This window comes from Salvelinus sp. IW2-2015, linkage group LG6.1, assembly GCF_002910315.2.
Source record: "Salvelinus sp. IW2-2015 linkage group LG6.1, ASM291031v2, whole genome shotgun sequence".
Lineage (NCBI taxonomy): Eukaryota > Metazoa > Chordata > Actinopteri > Salmoniformes > Salmonidae > Salvelinus > Salvelinus sp. IW2-2015.
Window position 1 is genome coordinate 12,343,701 of NC_036845.1, and position 6,479 is coordinate 12,350,179.

General features: G+C 44.3%; 1 pseudogene; it reads left to right on the forward strand.

Annotated features, from left to right (window-relative positions):
• The first annotated feature begins 603 nt into the window (after nt 1–603).
• Nucleotides 604–6,479, forward strand: part of LOC111964655 (soluble guanylate cyclase gcy-31-like) — a 57,228-nt pseudogene continuing 51,352 nt past the window's right edge.

Sequence of the window (6,479 nt, forward strand, 5' to 3'; positions counted from 1 at the left end):
AGTCGGGCGGGCGGTGGGATCTTGTCTTTGTTTTGAGTGCATGTAGTTTGCACGACGAAGCTGTTCGGTCGTTGTATTGTTTATTGTTTTTTGGTGTACATTTAAATTAAAGAAGAATGTACACTTACCACGCTGCACCTTGGTCTCATTCCGACGACAAACGTTACAAAGGGACTGATTTCCTCCTGTCTAATGTCCATTGCTTATGTTTCTTGGCCCAAGCAAGTCTCTTCTTATTATTGATGTCCTTTAGTAGGGGTACTGTCACGCCCTGACCTTAGTATTCTATGTTTTTTGTATTATTTTGGTCAGGTCAGGGCGTGACGAGGGTGGGTATGCGTGTTTTTGTATTGTCTAGGGTTTTGTATGTCTAGGTGTGTTTGTAAGTCTAGGCATATGTAGGTCTATGGTGGCCTGAATTGGTTCCCAATCAGAGGCAGCTGTATATCGTTGTCTCTGATTGGGGATCATATTTAGATTGCCATTTTCCCTTGGGTATTTGTGGGTTCTTGTCTAAGTGTAGTTGCCTGTCACCACTCGGTTTATATAGCTTCACGTTCGTTTTGTTACTTTGTTTAGTGTTATTTCTTCATTAAATGAAGAATGTATGCATATCACGCTGCGCCTTGGTCTCATCACTACGACGAACGTGACAGAAGAACCCACCATAAAAGGACCAAGCAGTGTGAAAAGGAGGAACAGCGCTTTGTGGAGAATTGGACCTGGGAAGAAATACTGGATGGAGCAGGACCCTGGACGCAGCCGGGGGAGTATCGCCTTTCTAAGGAGGAGATAGAGGCAGCGAAGGCGGAACGGCGATACTACGAAGAGAAGTACCGAGGGGACAGGACTCTGCCATGGAGGCAGCTAGAAACAGCGCAGGAGGAACGGTGATGATATGAGGGGACACAGCTAGCACGGAAGCCCGAGAGGCAGCCCCAATAATCTTTTTGGGGAGGGGCACACGAGGAGATCGGCTGAGTCAGGTTGGAGACCTGAGCCAACTCCTCGTGCTTACCGTGAGGAGCATGTAACTGATCAGGCACCGTGTTATGCAGAGATGCGCACGGTGTCTCCAGTTTGCATTCTTAGACCGGTGCGCTCTATTCCAGCTCCTCGCATTTGCCGGGCTAGAATGGGCATACAGCCAGGACGCATTGAGCCAGCTCTACGTTCCAGATATCCAATGTGTCTCCACGGCCGTGTGTCCTGTTCCTGCTCCCCGCACTCGCCCTGAGGTGCGTGTTCTCAGCCCGGTACCACCAATACCGGCGCCACGCACCAGGCCTCCAGTGCACCTACAGAGTCCAGTACGTCCTGTTCCTCCTCCCCGCACTCGCCCTGAGGTGCGTGTCCTCAGCCCGGTACCACCAGTCCCGGCACCACGACTCCAGTTCACCTCCACAGTCCAGTATGGCCTGTGCCTCTTCCTCTTCCTCGCCCTGAGGTGCGTGTCCTCAGCCCGGTACCACCAGTTCCGGCCCCACGCATCAGGTGTCCAGTGCGCTTCCATAGTCCAGAGCTTCCGGCGACAGTACCCAGTCCAGAGCATCCGGCGACAGTACCCAGTCCAGAGCTTCCGGCGACAGTACCCAGTCCAGAGCTTCCGGCGACAGTACCCAGTCCAGAGCTTCCGGCAACGTTTCACAGTCCGGAACCTCCAACGACGGGCCACAGTCCGGAATCTCCAGAGACGATCTCCAGTCCGGAGCCTCCAGCGACGATCCCCTCCCAGTCCGGAGCGCTTCCAGAGACATCCCCAGTCCGGAGCCTCCAGAGGACGATCCCCAGTCGGAGCCTCCAGAGCGATCCCAGTCCGAGCCCGGCGATGAGAGCACGGTTCAGCTCTACAAGGGCGGAGAAGTGTAAAGATGGGGGGGCGGCGTCCAGAACAGAGCCGCCACCGAGGGTAGATGCCCACCCGGACCCTCCCTATAAGTTCAGGTTTTCGGTCGGGAGTCCGCACTTTGGGAGGGGGGAGGGGTTGTCACGCCCTGACCTTAGTATTCTATGTTTTTTGTATTATTTTTGGTCAGGTCAGGGTTGACGAGGGTGGGTATGCGTTTTTTGTATTGTCTAGGGTTTTGTTGTCTAGGTGTGTTTGTAAGTCTAGGCATATGTAGGTCTATGGTGGCCTGAATTGGTTCCCATCAGAGGCAGCTGTTTATCGTTGTCTCTGATTGGGGATCATATTTAGATTGCCATTTCCCTTGGGTATTTGTGGGTTCTTGTCTATGTGTAGTTGCCTGTCACACTCGGTTTATAGTAGCTTCACGTGTTGTTTTGTTACTTTGTTAGTTTGTTAAGTGTTATTTCTTCATTAAAGGAAGAACGTATGCATATCACGCTGCGCCTTGGTGTCATTACTACGACGAACGTGACAGGTTTTCTTTGCAGAAATTCGACCATGAAGGCCTGAATTCACGCAGTCTCCTCTGAAACCGTTGGTTGAGATGTGTCTGTTACTTGAATCTCTGTGAAGCATTTATTTGGGGCTTCAATTTCTGAGGTGCAGTTAATTCTAATGAACTTAACTCTAATGAACTCTGCAGCAGAAGTAATTTGGGTCTTCCTTTCCTGTGGCGGTCCTCATGAGAGTCAGTTTCATCATTGCTTTTGATGGTTTTTTGCGACTCCACTTTCGAAGTTCTTGAAATTTTTACGGATTGACTGACCTTCATGTCTTACAGTAATGATTGGACTGTCGTTTCTCTTTTGCTTATTTGAGCTGTTCTTGCCATAATATGGACTTGGTCTTTTACAAATAGGGCTATCTTCTGTATACCACCCCTACCTTGTCCACACACCAGTGATCGACTTTCAACAAGGCACACCTGTTAATTGAAATGCATTTCAGGTGACTACCTCATGAAGCTGGTTGAGAGCATGCCAAGAGTGTGCAATGCTGTCATCAACGCAAATGGTGGCTACTTTGATTTGTTTAACACTTTTTCTCGGTTACTACATGATTCCATATGTGTTAATTCATAGTTTTTGATGTCTTCACTATTGTTCTACAAGTGTAGAAAATAGTAAAAAAAAAATCCTTCATTATGTGTCCAAACTTTTGACTGGTGTGTATTTTTTCCCTGCCCCTGTTCCTACCCATTTGATAATGGACCATTCTAATCGAAACTAATTTGACATATTAGTAAAGACCAGATTAAATTGAGAATAGTCTGAATAGTGAAAAATATGATCACTTGATGAGATAACAGCGTGTGAGCCTGAGCAAGGACAGAGCGCAAGCTTTTATTGTGCCTTTCTCAAATAACTAGCCTATAGTCACATCATACAGCCTATAATCACATCATGCTAGTCCTATAGTCACTCATGCAGCCTATAGTACATGCATACACCTTAGCACATCATACAGCCTATAGTCACAATCATACCAGCTATAGTCAATCATGCAACCTATAGTCCACATCATGCAACCTATAGTCACATCAGCAACCTATAGTCACATCATACAACCTATAGTCACATCATGCAGCCTATAGTCACATCATAATATACAACCATATAGTCACATCATACAATCCCTATAGTCACATCAGTACAGCATACGTCAATCATAAGTATATCCAATCAAACAGCCCTATAGTCACATCATACATAGCAAAACATAAGCCTATAGTCACATATACAGCCTAGTCACATCATACAGCCTATAGTCACATCATGCAGCCTATAGTCACATCATGCAGCCTTAGTCACATCATGCAGCCTATAGTAAACATACAGCCTATAGTCACATCATACAGGCTATAGTCACATCATACAGCGTATAGTCACATCATCAGCCTATAGCACATCATACGCCTATAGTCCACATCATAAGCTATAGTCATATACACCTGTAGTCACATCATACAACCATCATAGTCAATCATGCAGCTTGTCACATCATGCAGCTATAGTCACATATGCAGCTGTAGTCAGTCATGCAGCTGTAGTCACATCATACAGGCCTATATCACATCATACAGGCTATAGTCACATCATACAGCCTTTAGTCAATCTACAGCTATAGCCATCTACAGCCATATTTCACATCATACAGCCATATCAACACATACAGCCTATAGTCCAAATAGCAGCTATAGTCACATCATACGCTATAGTCACAATATACGCTATAGTCACATATACAGCTATAGTACAATCAACAGCTATAGTCACAACATACAGCCTATAGTCACACATACAGCCTATAGTCACATATAAGCTATAGTCACATTACAGCCTATAGTCACACATACAGCCTATAGTCACATCATGCAGCCTATAGCACATCAATGCGCCTATAGTCATCATATGCCAGCTATAGTATTACAACCATAGCAGCCTATAGTCAATCATACAGCCTATAGTCAAATCTACAGCATACCACATCATACGCTGAGGCTCAATATAACGCTATAGTCACACATACAGGCCTATAGTCCACTATACGCTATTGTAACAATACAGCCTTATAAAGTCACACATCATACAGCCTATAGTTCACAACATGCAGCCTATAGTCACAACATGCAGCCTATAAGTCACATCATGCAGCCTATATCTATCATGCAGCCTATAGTCACATCATACAACCATACAGCCTATAGTCACATCATACAGCCTGTAGTCAATCCTAGAGCTGTGTCACATATACAGCCTATAGTCAAACATCAGCCTTATAGTCACATCATACAGTCCTATAGTCACATCATAACAGCCTATAGTGCACATCATACAGCCTATAGTCACATCATACAGCCTATAGTCACATCATACAGCCAGCATAATATCACAACATACAGCCTATAGTACATCATACAGCCTATAGTCACACATACAGTATAGTCAATATTACAGACCTAATATGTCATCAACAGCCTATAGTACACACTTGTCATACAGCTATAGTCACATCATACAGCTCTAGTCAATCACTACAACCTATAGTCACATCATACACTAAAGTCCATCTGAGTACACATCATCATGCATCAGAGCCTATAGGTCACTCATTCCCGCTATAGTCACATCATACAGCCTATAGTACATCATAGCAGCCTTTAGTCACATCATACAGCCTATAGTCAACATCATAAGTCATCCTATAGTCCATCATACAACCTTTATAGTCACAATATGCAGCCTATAGTCAATCAATGCAGCGCATATAGTACATCATGCAGCCTATAGTCACATCATACAGCCCTATAGTTCCATCATTACAGCCTAATAGTCACATCATTAACAATACCTATAGTCACATCATACAACTATAGTCACATCATGCAGCATATGTCACATCATGCAGCCTATAGTCACATCATGCAGCCTATAGTCATATCATGCAGCCTATAGTCACATCATACAACCATACAGCCTAATAGTCACATCATAACAGCTATAGTCACATCATAACAGCCTATAGTCACATCATACAACCTATAGTCACATCATACAACTATAGTATCATGCAGCTATAGTCACATCATGCAGCCTATAGTCACATCAATGCAGCCTATAGTCAACACTCTGTCAGCTTATAGTCCCACATCATGCACCTAGTCACATCATGCAGCCTATAGTCCATATCATGCAGGCCTATAGTCACATCATACAACCATACAGCCTATAGTCACCATATACGCCTATAGTCCACAATAGCCTATAGTCACAGCATCCAGCTATAGTCACATAATACAGCCTATAGTCACATTTCTGCAGCCTATAGTCACATCATGCAGCCTATAGTCACATATCATGCAGCCTATAGTCACATCTGCACCTATAGTCACATCATGCAGACCTATAGTCAATCATACAACCATACAGCCTATAGTCACATCATACAGCTATAGTCACATCAACAGTCTATAGTCACATCATAAGCCTATAGTCCATATACAGTTGCACAACATACAGCCTAATAGTCACAACATACAGCCTATAGTCACAACATACAGCCTATAGTCACAATGCCGCCTATAGTCACATCATGCAGCCTATAGTCACATCATGCAGCTATAGTCACATCATTACAGCCTATAGTCACTCATACAGCTATCACTCAAACGCATAGCATAAGCAACTATAGTCACATCATGCAACCTATAGTCACATTACACTAGTCACTCATGCAGCCTATAGTCAATCATACAACCTATAGTCACATCATACAACCTATAGTCACATCATACAGGCTATAGTCACATCATACAGCTTATATCACATCATACAGCTATAGTCACATCATACAGCCTACTAGGTCACAACATACAGCCTATAGTCCACATCATACAGCCTATAGTCACATCATACAGCCTAGAGTCACATCATACAGCCTATAGTCACATCATAACAACCTATAGTCACGATCATGCAGCCTATAGTCACATCATGGCAGCCTATAGTCCACATCTTGCAAGCCTATAGTCCATATCATGGCGCCTATAGTCATATCATGGCGCCTATAG